The following is a 19571-nucleotide window of genomic DNA, read 5'->3' on the forward strand; positions in this document are numbered from 1 at the left end:
ACGCTATGCAAAATAATAGAAAGAAGTATTGTAAATACGTGTGTATAGGTTTAGTACTAACATGTGTACTAATAATAATGGCAATTGTGTTTGGAATGCATGGGAAAGGTGAGAATGAGACTATTACTGCTTCTACTATTGTTCCTGTTACTGTCACTGAACTAACACCATTGAAAAGACTAGCAATGGATGAGAGGCTCTTGCATGATAAGAAAGAGCTTTCGTATAACATTTTCTATCGCTTACTAACAGAGTATGTTGAGACTATGGATGCGAAAGATTGTTATGTGTGTACCCAGATAGCGACATCAGTAAAGGAAGGGGTGACTTATCACCACATGCCTCTTACATATGGGATTACATGTAGTTTAGTAATGTCTAGGTTTTATGGTCAATCTAACATACAGTATTTTTTCTCAAATTATGATGTTACCTTTGCTTATGTTCCTATAATAGCTCAGCTAAGCGAGACTGCAAAATATTGGGATTACAAAATTATGAGGGATTTTTTCGAGCCAATGCAACCTTTTGAAACGGCTCATGCTCATAGGGAGAACCTTACATGCTCCGTCTCTGCTGTAGAAATAAGTTTTTTAGATCGCACAGATGATAGAAGGGCTCAAATGAAGGCGAAGTTAGAAAAAGAACTGCATAAGAGGACTTCAGTAGATAATTATGATTTTGCTGCTATAAAGACACAAGGGAAAATAGCTTTAGATGCTTGGCATGTAGGGAAGTTTTGTATATATCGAGGTGAATCTTACTATGACAATATTTTTGTAGGAGCGAGTGAATGCAAACATACGTTTATTTTTAAAGCCAAATGGACATTCATGATGGACGGACTTAACCCTGTCATTCCAGGGGTGTATTACATTTGTGGGCATAATGCCTATTATCGTCTTCCAAAGGGATGGTGGGGAAGATGTTATTTGGGTATAGTGTTTCCGAAGGTTTATCAACTGGATGACATATCGATGATTAAAAAGACACCTGGATCCCACCGTATCCAGAAAAGAGAGACCGCAGCTGCTGTGGTAGGTGATATATTTGGAGCCATGATTCCTTCATTAGGAGTTGTGCTGAATTCCATCAAAATAAGGAAGTTGTCTACTATAGTGGATAACATGCTGACAAAGTTTTCAGGTGCTATAATCCTGATGGATGCTGAACTTGCAGCGGAAAGAGCTATGACTCTTCAAAATAGGCTTGCTTTAGACATTCTTTTAGCAAAGGATGGAGGCGTTTGCAAAATGATTGGTGCACGTCACTGCTGCACCTACATACCGGATAATAGTGTGAAAATTAAAACTATGCTTGCTAATATAACAAAAGAAAGTGCAGATTTGAAGGAACTGAAAGAACCAGGAGTGTGGGAGAAGGTTGGAAAGGGACTTGCTTCAGTGGGAAATTGGATTGGGGGAATTTGGAATGGAATATTATTGAAAATAATAGAAGGAATATTAATAGTGATAATTTGTGTATTTGGAATTTGGGGAATAAAAAGGGGAATAATAATGATTATGGAGAGAATTAAAAGAAGAAAGGAGGAGAAAATAATGAAAAGAATGGCAGAAGAATACAAAGAGCAAACTAGGGGAACTAAAAGGAAAAGGGAGCTGACAGAATTTTAATGAGATACAATTTGTGGGCTAAATTTGTGTGATGACAAGTAGTCATCAGAGGAGGGATTGATGAAGCAGAAAATGAAGGTTTTGATTTATTAACGCATAAACGTAGTGCTGAAATAATCATGTGTGACATTAACCGAATTAATAAAGATTGTACGGGGACAAAATGTGCCCTCAGAGTAGTTTGCCATCATTTATACGCATGCTTTATATAACGTGGTGTATTAGAAATGCACTAATTCGACATAATCATAAACGTGTGCTACGATTTTGCTTATTTGAAATGCCTTAGCTTAGCATTACTTTAGCGGAGGCTTTGGCCTAGTTGCCTGGTCTCACGGTTTAAACGTTCGTATTTTTCCACTGTGCTATTAAACGTGTATTTCTGCTTGAAGCTGTACTTTTCCACAGAGACTGCTCGCATGCTTATCTTAAAGTTGGTGCCAGCATGGCATATTTTCTCTTAAATTCAAGGTCGGCTTGCAGGTGCGGACAATGGAGCCTCTGAGAGTAAGCTAATCGAGAAACAATGTTGCAAATTGCGTACCCATCTCCAAGGATAATGTATGCTTAAGTAAAAGCTTGAGAACTGTCGTTTTGGATTGGTCGATTTGAAGCTAACCTATGAACCCACCAATGGAGACCCTACAGGACTTGAACTGTTGCCTATAAAACCCAGGTGCACGAGAGGGAAGCTCTCTCTATCTTCGGACATCCTGCCATTTTGATTTCGTAGCTACTATGACCCATTTTGCTGCACCGCCATTTTGAGAGACTTTGATGCTTTCTCTAGTCGAGAGAAAGAGACTTTAATGATTCTTGCCCTAGAGACTTTAACTTTGACTTGTCCCTTTGCATAAAGTAGTAGCCTTAACCTGCCGCCGTGAGGCAATTGCCCCGTTCACCCCTGCCCCTTTGTCCCGTCCCATGCTGATCGAGAAACGGTACCTGTGAGACGAAGACTTCATTGATTGCTGATTGGAATTGGTAAATATGAAAGGAAATTGTAAAATTGCATTGTGTTTCCTTTAGGTAACCAACTGCTGATTTTTGATAAGGGCCCTAGCTAGGAGTTTTCTAAATTGATGTTGCCAAATTGTTTTGCATGAAGTCCCACATGCTGATGCTAATTTGAGGTTAGACGAGGATTCCATATGTCACACGATGCAATTGGAGATCTTGTTATGCTGACTAAATGTACGCAATTAGCCCATTACAGATTATCGTATTAGTGCTTTGCATTGCCACTATCGAATGCCTTGTGATTCAAATGCTACATAGATTACACTTGTTTCGACGATATGGACAGCTATTAATGTTCATTTATGTTTATCATTTGGTGTTGAGACACATTTACATTGTGCTAGCTTTGTTAATATAGGGAAATAAATTCACTAACTTTGCAATAAACTGGTGTGGTTATTCCTGACTGAAAGGTCAGGGTTCGCCGAAATGTTTTCTGGATTAATTGTTAAGTGTTATGTTGTTCAAGGTGTTGCTTACGTTCGTTATTGATTATCGATTTGATGTGAGTGATCGATTAAGAGTACAGAGAGTTCCCACTAAGCCAAAAGATTCATCGACCTAAAGAGCATCCGAACGCAGGTAAATTGTTACCACGTTCCGCTCTATCACTACCAGCTGTTTGTAGGGCTTAGTGCTCCTGCTAGTGGGACGACCTCTCCACCACTCTGGCCACCCCCCAGCGGGCCCTTCAATGGAAGTCTGCTCGCCTATTTAAGAGACCACTCTGCAGTGGGTGCGGCTTAAAGGGGTCTGGTGGCTTTGGAACCAGGCGGACTGGTTTTAATCCCAGCTTCACCAGATCAGAGGTTCACAGGCAAATCTATCGGTCTATGCACCGGTGACCAAGTTCCTGTACACAGAAGCACATCAGCATAAAGGGCATTGTTGAGAAATCTTTATCTCTCCATTGAGTTTGGATGCACCTGGAAACTAACTGCTTCACAGCGCTGCTATTTCCAAGTCTCTGGGCCAAGTTATTGTGAAATTTGACATCTGTAAAAAGCGGCTTTTAGCAACAACCTGTCTAAACACTTAAAGCATGAACAGTACGATATAATTAGTAGTGAGCAAAAAATTATAATCCCAACACATACGCTTTGAATTTTCTGAACTTTGTGCTTTTGCCCAGTTAGATGGTTTTATTAACTTTTCCCTTTGTACGTTTTTTCTATGATGCTTTCAAAAAAAAATTATGTACTTTGTTCAGGTGTCCAGGAGTCCTGAAGCTGCCTTCATCGAAATGCAGCGCTTTAAAGAAACCATTACTGGCAACTATTTAAAGGTTTTAGAAATCAATGTGTGAGAGACAAGTGTCAAGTGAGAGAGGTGGATCACAAAGCAGACATCGTAATGAATATTGTTCAACTATGTGTTGCTGTTTCGTTTAGCGCCAACATTTTGCCTTTCAGACAATTCAAAGTGCTTAGACATTCCATAGCAGAAGAGCAGAGTGTACTCGCTTGTTTGCCAGCAGGATATACATTACAATGAAGTATTACTCTACTGATTGTTATTAGTTATTTGCATTTTGTGTAGTACCAACACGTTGCCTTCCAGGCATTTCATTGCGCTTAGATAACCTGCAGCGATTGACGAAAAGCTAGGTACACTGACCGTATTGTTTGCAAACTAGAGACACATTTATTTATTTTGTAGGTATTTATTGGTATTTTGTGTAGTGCCATGTAGCGTCCATGCACTTTAGAGAGAGCTGGGTTCACGCTGTCCTTTAACCCCTTCCCCCCCCCAAGGACATAATGGTTACGTCCTCAGCAGCACCACTCCGGAACCAAGGACATAACCGTTACGTCCTGGAACTGGCCCACAAGCGGAGCGCTAGAGCTCCCCCTGTTGGCCTCCCACCCCCCTCTCTCTACCTCTCCCTCCCCCACCCCCACACCCCCCAGTGACGTTTGATGACATCAGCGCATGATCACTCGCTGACCTCATAAGAGGCCGCCCCCATCGTGCTGGAAGCTGAGCTGCCAGTGCGATCGGAAGAGAAATGCTTGCATTTCTCTTCCGATCGGGGGTGAGGGCGGGCAGAGAGACATGAATGGAAAGGAAAGGCCTTTCCTTTCATGTTTTTTTAACATTTCTGCAGCCCGATCATAAAGCGATCAAGGCTGCAGAAATGCACACTGAACACCAGGGAGTTTTTTTTTGGGGGGGTTAACAATGAAGGGTAGTGGCCCATTTGGTAAGGGTCGCTCCCCTGGGGGAGGGCATTTTTTTATTAGGCCTTTTCTATCCCCTGGGGGCAGATCGGCATATTGTAATTAGTTTGATCTGCCCCCGGGGGGGCAGAACCCACTAGACACCAGGGATCATTATTTTGTTTACTTTTTTATACGTGAGGAGCGAACCCTTAGGCAAGGGCTGCTCCCCTGTGGGCAAATTATTTTTAGGCCATTTCTGACCCTCTTGATGGCAGATCGGCCTTTTTCTATTAGGCCAATCTGCTCCAAAGGCTGGCAAAAACCACTAGACACCAGGGATTTTTGATTTTTACTAATGAGGAGCGACCTCTTAGGCAAGGGTCGCTCCCCTGGGGGCAGTTTTATTTTAGGATATTTCTGCCCCCCTTGAGGGCAGATCAGCCTATTTTTCATAGGCCAGTCTGCCGCCAAGGAGGGCAGAAACCACTAGACAGCAGGGATTTTTTTGTGCCAATTTCACACAAGGGGAGCGACCCCTTAGGCAAGGGTCGCTCTCCTGGGGTGGCAAATTTATTTTAGGCAATTTCTGCGCCCCTTGGGTGCAGATCGGCCTATTTCTATTAGGCTGATCTGCCCCCAGGGGGACAGAAACCCCTTAGGCACCAGGGATTGATGTGTGTGTGTTGTGTTTGGGGGGACCAGCTCCTTGGGCAAGGGTCACTCCCCATGGGGGCACATTACTGTTGCCCATTTCTGCCCCCCATACCACCACTCCAAATAAATAGGGACAAAGTTGTTCTGCCCACCGGTGGGCAGATGGGACAGTTACCCACAATCCACTCCCTGGGGGGGCCAGAAAGCCTACTAGATGCTAGGGAATTTTAAAAAATACAAAATAGTGGGGTGGTAGCTAGCAACCAGTATGGGCATGGTTATGCCCTCACCCCAACTGAAGGGGGTAACAGCCTTTCAGCTCTTCCCTCGCACACTAAAAGATCTTATCCTGACGGCAAGCAAGAGGACATTTGATTATTTTGGGCTTTGATTTTACATTTTGGCCATGAGAGCTTGTCTAACCCCCAAAATCGTCCCACTTGGAATGGTGAGGGCTGCACTTTTTGCACTGTGGGACGCTGCCATGTAGAAAAATCTATGAGACCTAGACACATCTGAAAACTAAACATCTGGGTGAGTCCAGAGTGGTGTGCTTCACATGCACCCCGCACCACTTTCTTACCCACAATGCCCTGCAAACTTCCAACTTTGCTTGAAATCACACATTCTCCCCACATTTTTGTGATAGAACTTTCCGTAATCTGCACGAATCCACAAAATTCCTACCACCCAGCATTGTCACATCTATACTGATAAAAAGTCTGCCCCACTTGTCAGCCTAAAAACGTTTTTTTCCAAACTGCCCTTTTGGAGCCTCTTAAGTTCCTCCTCAATTTCAACATGTTTTTGGCTTTTCCCTGTCACAGGCACGTGGCCCACCTACACAAGTGAGGTATCATTTTTATCGGGAAACTGAGGGGAATATTGGGTAGTAGGAAATTTGCCCCTGTGTGGTGATCCCACACAGAAATGTGGGAAAATGTTGATTTTTTAGCTAAATTTGAGGTTTGCTGAGGATTCTGGGTAAGAAAACATTGGGAGATCCACGCAAGTCACCCCTCCCTGGACTCCCTCGGGTGTCTAGTTCTCAGAAATGTCTGGGTTTGGTAGGTTTCCATAGATGGCTGCTGAGTCCATGACCAAAAACGCAAGAGCCCTCCCCGCAAAAAAAGGTACTTTTGTATTTGATAATTTTGTTGTGTCCACGTAGTGTTTTGGGGCATTTCCTGTCACGGGCACTAGGCCTACCCACACAAGTGAGGTACCATTTTTATCTGGAAACCTAAGGGAATGCTGGATGGAAGAAAGTGTGTGCTCCCCTCAGATTCCAGAACTTTGCAGCACCGAAATGTGAGGAAAAAGTGTTTGTTTTACCAAATATTGAGGTTTGCTAAGAATTCTGGGTAACAGAACTTGGTGAGAGCGCCACAAATTAGCCCATCCTGGGTTCCCCTAGGTGTCTAGTTTTCAGAAATGTCCAGGTTTGCTAGGTTTTCCTAAGTGCAGGATAAGCTGGAGGCCAAAATCCACAGCTAGGCAGTTTGCAAAAAACAGGGCAATTTTTTGGGGGGAAATGTGATGTGTCCATGTTGTATTTTGGGGTATTTCCTGTTGCGGGCACTAGGCCTACCCATACAGGTGAGGTACCATTTTTATCGGGAGACGTGGGGGAATGCTGTGTGGAAGGAATTTTGTGGCTCCTCTCAGATTCCAGAACTTTCTATCACTGAAATGTGAGGAAAAGGTGTTTTTTTGCCAAATGTTGAGGTTTGTAAAGGATTCTGGGTAAAAGAACCTGGTGAGAGCCCCACAAGTCACCCCATCTTGGATTACCCTAGGTGTCTAGTTTTCAAACATGCACAGGTTTGGTAGGTTTCCCTAGGTGCTGGCTGACCTAGAGGCCAAAATCCACAGCTAGGCACTTTGCAAAAAACAGGTCAGTTTTCTTTGGGAAAATGGGCTGTGTCCCTGTTGTGTCTCGAGACATTTCCTGTTGCGGCACTAGGCCTACCCAAACATGTGAGGTACCAATTTAATCGGGAGTCTTGGGGGAATGCTGGGTGGAAGGAAATGTATGGCTTCTCTCAGATTTCAGAACTATCACTGAAATGTGAAGAAAAATTGTTTTTTTGCTAAATGTTGAGGTTTGCAAAGGATTCTGGGTAACAGAGCCTGGTGAGAGTGCCACACGTTACCCCATCCTGGATTCCCCTAGGTGTCTAGTTTTAAGAAATGCACAGGTTTGGTAGGTTTTCCAAGGTGCAGGTTGAGCTAGAGACCAAAATCCACAGCTAGGCACTTTCCAAAAAACACGTCAGTTTTCTTTGGGAAAATGTGATGTGTCCATTTTGCGTTTTAGGGTGTTTCCTGTTGCGGGCACTGGGCCTACCCACACAAGTGAGGTACCATTTTTATCGGACGTCTTGGGGGAACGCTGGGTGGAAGGAAATTTGTGGCTCCTCTCAGATTCCAGAACTTTCTATCACCGAACTGTGAGGAAAAAGTGGGGTTTTATTTGCAGCATTTTTAGGTTTGCAAAGGATTCTGGGTAACAGAACCTGGTGAGCGCCCCACTAGTCACCCCATCCTGGATTCCCCTAGGTATCTAGTTTTCAAAAATGCACATGCTTGGTAGGTTTCCCTAGGTGCTGGCTGAGCTAGACTCCAAAAACCACAGCTAGGCACTTTGCAAAAAATAGATAAGTTTTCTTTGGGAAAATGTGATGTGTCCATGTTGTGTTTCTGGACATTTTCTGTTGCGGGCACTAGGCCTACCCACATAAGTGAGGTACCATTTTAATCGGGAGTCTTGGGGAATGCTGGGTGGAAGGAAATGTATGGCTCCTCTCAGATTTCAGAACTTTCTATCACCGAAATGTGAGGAAAATTGTTTTTTTTTCAAACTTTTGAGGTTTGCAAAGGATTCTGGGTAACAGAACCTGGTGAGAGTGCCACAAGTTACCCCATCCTGGATTCCCCTAGGTGTCTAGTTTTAAGAAATGCACAGGTTTGGTAGGTTTTCCTAGGTGCAGGTTGAGCTAGAGACCAAAATCCACAGCTCGGCACTTTGCAAAAAACACGTCAGTTTTCATTGGGAAAATGTGATGTGTCCATGTTGTGTTTTGGGGCATTTCCTATCACGGGCACTAGGCCTACCCACACAAGTGAGGTACCATTTTTACGGGGAGACTTGGGGGAACACTGGGTGGAAGAAAAATTGTGGCTCGTCCCAGATTCCAGAACTTTCTATCACCGAAATGTGAGGAAAACTTGTTTTGTTTGCCAAATTTTGAGGTTTGCAAAGGATTCTGGGTAACAGTACCTGGTGAGAGCCCCACAAGTCACCCCATCTTGGATTCCCCCAGGTGTCTAGTTTTCAAACATGCACAGGTTTGGTAGGTTTCCCTAGGTGCCGGCTGGACTAGAGGCCAAAATCCACAGCTTGGCACTTTGCAAAAAAAGGTCAGTTTTCTTTGGGCAAATGAGATGTGTCCCTGTTTTGTTTCGAGACATTTCCTGTTGCGTCACTAGGCCTACCCAAACAAGTGAGGTACCAATTTATTCGGGAGTCTTGGGGGAATGCTGGGTGGAAGGAAATTCATGGCTTCTCTCAGATTTCAGAACTTTCTATCACCGAAATGTGAGGAAAAATAGTTTTTTTGCAAAATGTTGAGGTTTGCAAAGGATTCTGGGTGACAGAACCTGGTGAGAGTGCCACCAGTTACCCCATCCTGGATTCCCCTAGTGTCTAGTTTTAAAAAATGCACAGGTTTGGTAGGTTTCCCTAGGTGCCAGCTGACCTAGAGACCGAAATCCGCAGCTAGGCACTTTCCAAAAAACAGGTCAGATTTCAATGTAAAAATGTGATGGATCCATGTTGTGTTTTCTGCCACAGGCACTTGGCCTACCCACACAAGTGAGGTACCATTTCAGTGGGAGACATGGGGGAACAAAGAATAGAAGAACAAGTGTTATTGCCTCTTGTGTTTCTCTTCATTTTTACCTTCCAAATGTAAGACAGTGTGTAAAAAATACATCTATGTGAGAAATGGCCTGTCATTTACATGCTAGTATGGGGAACCCAGAATTCAGAGATGTGCAAATAAGCACTGCTTCTCAACACCTTATCTTGCACCCATTTAGGAAATACAAAGGTTTCCTTGATACCTACTTTTCACTCTTTATATTTCACCAAATGAATTGTTGTATACCCATTATACAATGAAAACCCATTGCAAGGTGCTGCTCCTTTATTGGCTCTGGCTACCTATGGTTCTTGATGAACCTACAAGCCCTATATATCCCCGCAACCAGAAGAGTTCAGCAGACGTAACGATATATTGCTTTCAAGAATCTGCCATAGCTGGAAAACGATATAGAAGAAAACGTGGACAAAAATGGCTCTTTTTTCACCTCAATTTCAATATTTAGATGGTACTTTCTGTAAAAAAAAAACCTTGAAGGATCTACACAAATGACCCCTTGCTGTATTCAGAATTCTGTGTACTTTTTTCAGAAATGTTTAGCTCTCTGGGATCCAGCATTGGTTTCACACTCATTTGTCACTAACTGGAAGGAGGCTGAAAGCACAAAAAATAGTAAAAGTGGGGTATGTCCCAGTAAAATGCCAAAATTGTATTGAAAAATTGGGTTTTCTGATTCAAGTCTGTCTGTTTCTGAAAGCTGGGAAGATGGTAATTTTAACACTGCAAACCCTTTGTTGATGCCATTTTAAGTGAAAAAAACTACAAGCTTTCTTCTGCAGCCCTTTTTCTGGTATTTCTTTTTTTTTTTTAAAGCAATTTTAGCTGTATTTTGTCTAATTTCTTGGTCTCCTCCAGGGGAACCCACAAACCCGGGGTAGCTCTAGAATCCCTAGGATGTTGGAAAAAAAGGACGCAAATTTGGCATCAGTAACTTATGTGGACAAAAAGTTATGAGTGCCTAAGCGCGAACTGCCCCAAATAGCCAAAGAAAAGGCTTGGCACAGGAGGGGAAAAGGCCTGGCAGCGAAGGGGTTACGCAAAAGAGTCGAGTTTGTTTATTTAGTATGCTTTTTGTTTAGTGTAGCTTCTTTACACCACTCAGGGACTCTGGAGAGGGGCCGGGATAAGAGCAGGGCTCATCCTATCATTTACATACAAGAAACACATACTTAATTTAAAAAAAAGAAATTGCTTTACATTGCACCCTGGATGGTCTTTTGGGATTTGCATAGCGCCTGTGTTATGCCTTTATGACACTTCAGTGTGTGCCGTTTTCCAGAAGACATATTTGCCAATAGTGCATTATTTTTAGCTGGGCACACCATCATTTATGATTTATCAGTTCTTTTCATAGCGCCAACATGTCAGCTTTCAAACATCTTAAAGAGCACTTTGCAATCCTTCAGCGAGTAACAGAAGGCTAGGCACGCTGCATTGTTTTCCAGATGGACACACCTCTATTATCAGTTGTTTGCACAACATGCTTAGAAGCCTGGCCGTGAAGTAGAAGGTGGGGGTGCAGCTGTGGAGGGTGGTAGAACACGCGGAGTAGGAGAGGGGGATGTTTCGTCTACAGGGGACTACCATGGAGAGTTTCTTTAAATAAACATGTTGAACCATGCCACGTTGTAAGTTCTTACATGCTCCCGTGCCCAGTGGGTGCTAGGGTGCACGCTGCAAAGAAACAAGAAGATGCCAGAGGAAGAAACAACATACCACAAGCCTGAAGCGGAGAAGCAAAAGAAACAAGCAACAAAGGGACACAGCGAGAGAAAGGTGGAAGGGGAACAGGGCAACAAACATTACATAGAGGTGATGGTGGGAGATGGCATGAACACACATGCACTGTTAAGGAGTGGTAGAGGTAAATAAAAACAATGTTGGCAAAGCAAAAAAAGTGAAAAATATACTGAATGTGAACAGAAAGGGAATTTCACCCTTTGGGCCAAGGACCGTGTTTATATGTTAACAGAACGAAAAGTCTTGCAAGCATTTTTGCCTCGCATTTCAACAAACCTCTAATGAAGGAAGCAAAGCAGCCTGAGAAGATTCATGACCCCAGTAAAGGAAATAAGCAGTGCCCTGTGTGCGATGTCATGACTGCTGGCAGGGACGGGCCCTGGAGAGAGAGACTCTCTGCGATGCGGTTTGAGGGCATATTGTGGCTTTAGTGAGCAGTGAGCTTAATGAGCGGGTGTTTGTTCAGTAAAAGAAGCTTATTTTAGGAGCCGGGTAAACAAGGAAAGCACTAGAATAAAGTCAAAACAAATGTCAGTGTAATGGGTGGAGGTGGTAGAATCGGAATGCTGCAATAAAACAGAAGCAGCTACCAGCCTAAAACACACAGTGAAACGGGGCCACCAAAAAAAAGTAAAAAAACATAGGCCATCACAGCAACAGATAAAGAAACCAAAGTGGAACAATACAGTAGTTGGTCACTGCTCTGAAACAGTAAAAGGAAAGAGAAAAAGGCAGAACTGACCCCAAGCGAGCAAGAGCTTTTAAAGAACACTGCAACCAACAAATGAAATCGCTTTAACCCACAGTATAAGTATACACCAGGTCGAACGCTTATGCTCAACCTAATAAGGTGTTTTTAAACTGTTTTTTGACTGAGAACTGCAGGACAGATGTAGATTTCTTGGTAGAGGGGCTCTGAGCCAGTGGCACTTTTCTAACAAGAGATGTTGTGTGAGAGCTGTATGTGCATATTATGAGAAAAAAAGCCAAGTCCTCACCCAGGGCACTACAGTGAAAATGTTGCTCAGTGTGAAATGGGTCTTGGCAGAGCCCAGATCTCTCCGCCAAACTCTTTCTAAGTTTCTCCATCTGTTCATTTGTAAGAGGAAAAGAGAGGGGTGAATGGAGGGAGTGCAGATAGAGAGTGATAACCAGAAGAAACAGGAGAGAGAGAGAGAGAAAGAGAGAGTGGAGCGAGTGAAAAGGCGATGGAGAGGCGCCCTAACGTAGAGAGAGTTAACAGACATGTTGTGCGAGTTGCTTTAGAATGTGTAACTTGCAGGCCACAGTTCCTAATTTCAGTCCGTAAACTTGGTGGGTAAATGCGCCTGTTAATGAGATCTTTGTATTTCTTGCAGACCAAAGACTTTGATCTCAGTGATAAAGCTCGGTTGGTTAATGCTCCTATTTGCAGAGGTTTCTATGCTGGTCACTGGTTTCATTCAAAATGAGAAGAGTCCGTTGGCTACTATACCTGCTGCACAGTTCTGCACCTAACTTATATGTGTGTAACTTAAATATCCTATAAGAATAGCTCCCGGTCAGCAACACACTGACAGTGATTCAGTGGCCGGCAATTAAAAATTGTCGATGTGTTTAAACGTAGGCAACTTATGCTTTACAGCGAATAAAAAAACATGCTGTTCTATCAGTTAAGTGTTTATTTGCAACCGCGCATTTTGCATGCAGTTAACTACTGTAGAAAGCACACCGACTAATTGCTGTGTGTTTTGCTCTTTTTAGCGACGTCACTGACCCGGCCCCACTGATACCTATCCCAGTACCTTGTGTTTTGTTTGTGTGTGTAAAGGAGAGAGGGATGGAGAGCACAAACGCCCCCCGCTTAGGACAGAAGTCAGAGGAAGCTCTGTTTTATCGACTTTTGCTGACCCCAGACACACCTCAACCCTGCTCGACAGAACATGCTACACGCGCAGACAGGCTGCCTTACAACTGCCTCTGGCTCAGCCCTCCTGGTTATTCAGAGGACCAGGGCTGACTCTGCCCCAGCCCTACCGCCCGCGGGTAACTGCCTGATTTCCCCGTAGGCAGCATTCCTGTCTCCACGTTAGTACGACACGCGTCAGTGACACCAGCAAAACAGCGCTAATATCTCTTTAAGTGATCGTGTTTCACCGGGGCCCCTTGCACGCGCTTCTGTATTTTGATGAGGCGGAAACCGGTAAGAGCAATGCGGTGAGAGGAGGTGGAGGGTGGAGGGGTGGCTGGAAGAGAAGGCGTGTCCTAATAGTGCACAAACCCAGTTTACGGACGCAATTCATCAGTTCCCGGGCGAGAAGAGACAGAGAGAAGTAGACAGCATTTGCTGTCGGACTCCAGGGACATTCAAGGTATGAAAGACGCAGTGGGAAACCGAGGGACCTCTTGGGGATCCCAGGGACCGGCTGGGGATCTGCTGACCCTGCTGGGGATCGGAGGGATTAGCTGAAAATCTGAGGGGTCTGAATGTTACCCGAGGGGCATATTGTTAATCCAGGGAATTTGCTAAGGACCTGTGGAACCTGTTTGGCATCCGAGGCCCCTAATGGATTCGCTGGGAGTATGGAGGACCTCCGGGGGCAGAAGGGGTCGTTTGTGATCTGAGCTTGGGAATCGAGTGAGCTGGCAGGAATCTTGGAACTTTCACCACATAAATTGTATTTGGTGCACCTGCTTGGGAACCATGTGACCTTATAAATAGCAGTACCTGTTGGGGATCAGAGGATCCTTATGGCTATCCGAGGGGCTGCCTGTGGATCGATGGTTCTGCTGGAGCCCTACAAACGAGGGCAGCTTGGCCACTGCAGATATTAAGGAATCCCAAGTCAACCATAGGACAATATCCAGAACATCATGGTACGAAGGGTGGACATAATGGAAGTGGGTGCGCTACCTTACCTCGCCTAGTGAAAAAGTAGCAAAACAGTCTGTTCAGTTAGCACAGACAATGCTGCATCAAAGACACATCTCTAGAAGCAGAGTATACACAATTAAATCTAGTAAGAAAGACATCTGTGATGCACAGACAGACCACAGGGACGGCGGTATAGTGCTTAGTGCAGAGTTGCAAACTCACTATTGGAATGTTGCACAAGTCAATACAAAAGAACAAAGAGAAGCATAGATCCTTTGGAAGAACGAGAGACACGTTTTTGTTTGTTGTTTTGTTTTGTTGAAAAGCTAGTCCAGCAGATCCTTGATTGTGCTATAAGTAGGTCATGTTTAAGATCCTAAAAGTCTTGTTACACTTGTATATGTTTCGACTCCAGCGAATGGCTTAACGTGTCATCATCAGGTTAGATGATCAGATCTAAACGTCTGAGATTGATGTTGTAGATAATTGGTGCAAACGCGGCAATAGATACTAAGAAACTGGAGTTAATTTTATGCTTACTTGTGAAGAATTCAGCCAAGTCTTAAGTGGTCTGCAAAAAAAGATTAATGAATGGAAGTCACCTCACAGTGCTTATGTGTAGGTATGAGTGATGATAGCAGTGCATCCAGCACATAAAGGCTTCAGTATGATATTCACAACAGCATCTAGCCTGAAGCATATCCATGACGACATGCCAGAATGCATCCAGGACACAGCACGTTTGAAATGGATTTTATATATTAGACCTTCAGCAAGCCATTCAGAACACCAGCAGGACATCCATGACACCATGTCACATGATGAGTATTCAGAACAACGTGATACCTGTGGGGGATCCAGAACATCACGCCGCCTAAATGGCACACTTTGCACCATGCCAACTGTACTGCATCTAACACTAAGGGCCTGATTCTAACTTTGGAGGACGGTGTTAAACCGTCCCAAAAGTGGCGGATATACCACCTACCGTATTACGAGTCCATTATATCCTATGGAACTCGTAATACGGTAGGTGGTATATCCGCCACTTTTGGGACGGTTTAACACCGTCCTCCAAAGTTAGAATCAGGCCCTAAATGCCACCAGCAGGGCATCCACTGCACTGCACCCTGTAAGGCATCTAGGACAACATGCCACCTGCAGGGCATACAGTACACTATGGCCCTCATTATGACTCCGGCGGGCGGCGGAGGCCGCCCGCCAGAATTCCGCCCTCCGTAATACCGCTCCGCGGTCAGAAGACCGCGGAGGGTATTATGAGTTTTTCCCTGGGCTGGCGGGCGGTCTCCAAAAGACCGCCCGCCAGCCCAGGGAAAAACTCCCTTCCCACGAGGATGCCGGCTCGTAATAGAGCCGGCGGAGTGGGAAGGTGTGACGGGTGCTGTTGCACCCGTCGCGTATTTCACTGTCTGCAAGGCAGACAGTGAAATACATTTTGGGGCCCTCTTACGGGGGCCCCGCGACTCCCCCTCCCGCCATCCGGTTCCCGGCGGGAGAACCGCCAGGAACTGGATGGCGGGAGGGGGAGTCGGAATCCCCAGGATTCCTTGGGGGCAGCGGGAAACCGGCGGGAGACCGCCGGTTTCCCTTCTCTGACCGCGGCTAAGCCGCCGCGGTCAGAATGCCCCACGGGGCACCGCCGGCCTGTCGGCGGTGCCTCCGCGTCCAGCGGCCCTGGCGGTTACAAACCGCCAGGGTCGTAATGAGGGCCTATGTCACCTGCCGGGCATCCAGGATACTATTGTCATGTGCGTGGCATCAATGACCCCTCTCCACCTCTGGGAAGCTGGGCTTTTAATGTGGCATTTAGGACACTATACCACCTGTAGGGGTTTCAAGAGAATAGTCCTTTAGAGCGGCAGGTCTCCTACCAAGCATTTCAGACACTATACAAACTTCAGGTCATCCAGGACACTGGTGAACATCTCAGACACCGGTCGAGGCAGTCACCTACTTGGAATGAGATCGTAGTTTTGGGGTGAAGATGGGTGTGACTAGTCAATGGGTTCTGCTTGTCCAGGGTTCAGTGCCCCATAATGCACCAAACAAGGTGTTTTATGCGAATGACATATTGCCAATGATAAAACATCAGTGTCTGTTTCTATATGAGCGTGTCTTATTTGGTGGTGTGTATAGACATGCGCTGCTGACCTCAGTGCCTGCCATGTCTGTCTGGTCACTGTTTTAGTTACAGGACACTGCTGAATGTGAGGGTCTAAGGGTGTGACACCCACCACAAATGGTCATGTCAGCACTATTTAGAGTGTGCCTCTATGTGTACACTCTAAATATAGCTGATATAACATAAGTATGCACTTTAATTAGGGCGGATGGGACAGCCACCACACTATAAATAACCACATGAAGCCCTCATTACTAGTGGCCCGTTGATTACAATGGGTTTGGTAACTGTGATTATGTAAGTCATTATCTAAGTCGTGAGGTTACACATGGACGTAATGGTCCTTTGGCAAACCTGTCTGTAGTTTTTTTTGCTCAGAATTGTGGCTGGTTCTTGTATTACTTTCCTTGTTGCGTCACACTGAGGTATACAAAAAAAGCCATGGGTGAATCGCTTGACATGCCACTTCAGACAGGAACCAGTCATATGCACATCAGCCTCAGTCTTGTTCCAATTGGAACAGTCTGACCAGAACTTCCAGGCCAGGCCCCCCTGTGTGCCCTAACACAAGCCAGCCCCAGACCAGTTTCAGCCTATTTTGGCCTCGTCAGTAGGGTGCAACTTGTTTCCAGTGGTACAGTGAACACTGGACCCACCTCTGGGCATACCCATCACATAGAGGGTGTCATACTGAAGTATACAAAAAAGTGATGGGTGGAATGCTTGAATTAATCCCAACACTGGTATTTTCTGGGCCGCATCCCAGTCCATAGTTTTGTGCCCATCATGCCACTTCAGAGAGGAGCTAGCCATATGTAAGATAGTCTTGGTGTTGCGCCAGTAGAAACAGTGTAACTCGAACTGCCAGGCCTCCTCTGAACCGGGGTTCAAGCAGCCCCGGAGGAGTTTCACTTTCTTTGACGCAGCATCAGAATTTATAGATTATTTTCTAGATACTATAGTAAGCAGGTGTCTCACCCGTTTTACTGCACTTCCCTGACTTGGTCATTTTCAGTGCATACCGTGTTTGTGGGTGCAACGGTGGCACTTCTCATTCAGTATACTCTTATATTTAGTTCATCAATGCACTTTGATAAAGATTTTTAGGATGGTCTGGTCAGAGTTTTTGCATTTCTTTCATTGGTGATTCATTTTTGATAGTTGGGTGTTATTGGGGTAGAACGCCCAGAGGACTCTATTTGAACTATTTCTGACAGTTTCTAACTTGCAGACACGCTTATTGCTAGTCCTGAGTGAGGATGTGAACTTGTTGCTCCTTGACATTTTATAGACCACACTTTTTCTTAGGAGCTGATGCTATAGAATGTTGGAGATGCTGAATACCAAGGCTTCAGTGGCGTAACAAAGGCCCCTGTGGTGCGGGGGGGGCAAGCTCCAGGGCCCCCCTCCTCAGCACAGCACCTGGCCTGTTTGAGTCCAGAGGGTCCCCCACCAGTGTTGTTACACCACTGCAAGGCTTCCTACTATTGATTCCATCTCATGCCTTTTGATCCACCAGCATCCACTCTATGCCTCTTTATCTCACTCTTGTGGGCTCTCATTCTCCCCTACATTCACCCGTTGTCTATCTTTCCCTTCCTTTTTCTTTCCCCCCTATTCTCCCTTTCTTGCTCTTGCCCTGGGTCAAAGCCTAAAGTTGGGAATATAAGCACTGGTCCCCAAAAAGAGTGTCGGTAGGCCCCACCTGCAAACAGTCACGTCTTGCATCGGCCGTGGTCTGCTGTTCAGTGGTTGTGCTGAAATCCTCCCTAGAACGTTTTTGTGGTTTGGGAAGTACAATATTGTTTAGTGCCCAAGTCTACAAGAAAAAGAGGTGCTATAAGAGGTGTTCGCTTGGGGTCATTTGGGATGCAAGAGAATGTAGAGATTTCCACATTAGAGCACACCTCTGATAGGATGGTATCGGTGTGGTTTAGGCAGTGTTAGTCACACATCAGGCCAGTGCCTCTGGAAGGCCAGTATTGCTGAGAAGGAGTCAGTCACATGTTGATATGGTGCCTCTGACTCAGTGGCGGCCGGCAGCTTTAGGAGGGAGGGGGCGGGTGGGAAGCACACACACACACACTCATTCTTTCACACACACACACACACACACATGCACACGCACATCCATTAACAACACTCATCAACATTCAAACATGCACACATGCACCAAACATTCATTTAAAAAGATCGTGCACAAACACACACACATCTGTCAGCCTCGGGGACTGCTGCCTTCCCTCATTGGCTGACCTTAGGTGCTAAGGTCAGCCAATGAGGAAAGGCAGCAGTCCGAACTTCGTCACAGAGTGGGATGGGGTCAGTGAGACTGCTGACCCCACCCCACTCTGTGACGAGGTGTCGATTGACACTCGCCCTGGGCGCTTCAGGGCTTAAATCTGAAGCGCCCAGGTCGAAGTCAATGGGTGACGCTTCCTTCGTCACTCGGGGGAGGGCCTCGAGGCACCTTTGCTGAGCCAAGGAGGTCACACCCACAGGGGCTGTGACCTCTTTAGCCCAGCAAGGTTCAGCTCAGGCAGCCAGGAGTCTGTGCAAATTGCGCATGTCTGCTCCTGGCTGCCTGACCTTTGTTCAGCCTGACCGGCACTCTTCATGAGGGGCAAAAGGTGGGGAGGGCGTGGCCCCTCCGCCCTAAAGGATGGGCTGCGCCTGCTCTGACTTGTAATTGAGCCCTGCCTCCTCCACCATCCTTTCAGTCAATCCCCTGTAACTGGCCAGTATGATGTGGTGGAGTCAGTCATGCCAGGTCGGTGTTTCTTAACCGATGGAAGGGCTGGGGTAGAGTCAGCTGCATATCGCAGTCTCCTTCACATTGGACTGAATCTTGCCCAGGTCTGAGTGTCTTTCATAGGCACCATGCACTTGGCTCTTATCGCGGGATACAGGCTAGACGGAGTTGCACAGGTTCCAAGTATATGTGAAGCCTTAAGAACTTTTTATCCTCCAGCTGTGCCACCTTCTGGAGGATGAAACTGGGGTTGGCCCTGGCTTTATCTGCTGAACCCAGGCCTCTCTCCGAGGTAAAAGTTAAGAGGCACGTGCCTCCCACTGACAGCTTAAATGTAGCCTCGGAGATGAGGGCAGGGGAGGGTTTTTAAAAAATAGTACGTGTGATGAGATTTTGTGTAGACCACAATGTAATTTTTTATCATAAAACTGATATTAGTCTGCCCGCTAGTCTTTAGTGGAATTCGGAAAGTGTGCAGAGCACTTTGGAACATAAACGTTGACTAACATCAGAACATCAATGGAGTGTTGAGGAGTCTCCCTCTGCGAAGAGGAGAGGGCCTCGGAGACAGATGCTGCGCTTCTAGTCATTGATTTATTTATTTTGAGCACTAGTAGAATATATGATCATCATAAAGGTGTCCAGTAATACTCAGAACTGTCTGA

General features: G+C 45.5%; 1 protein-coding gene across 5 annotated transcripts in view; it reads left to right on the forward strand.

The window, feature by feature from the left end:
- LOC138245989 (monocarboxylate transporter 6-like) overlaps positions 1 to 19571 on the forward strand; it is a 505423-nt gene that overhangs the window by 312371 nt on the left and 173481 nt on the right. Inside the window, exon 1 of one of the 5 annotated variants that reach the window (XM_069200113.1) lies at positions 13412 to 13508. The exons of the other annotated variants lie outside the window; for them this stretch is intronic. The gene's annotated coding sequence lies outside the window, so the exon portion shown is untranslated. Of the gene's footprint in view, positions 1 to 13411; positions 13509 to 19571 lie in introns of those variants that run through there. 5 annotated transcript variants of the gene reach the window in all.

The sequence above is a fragment of the Pleurodeles waltl genome, chromosome 7 (assembly GCF_031143425.1).
Source record: "Pleurodeles waltl isolate 20211129_DDA chromosome 7, aPleWal1.hap1.20221129, whole genome shotgun sequence".
In the NCBI taxonomy this organism is placed as follows: Eukaryota; Metazoa; Chordata; class Amphibia; order Caudata; family Salamandridae; genus Pleurodeles; species Pleurodeles waltl.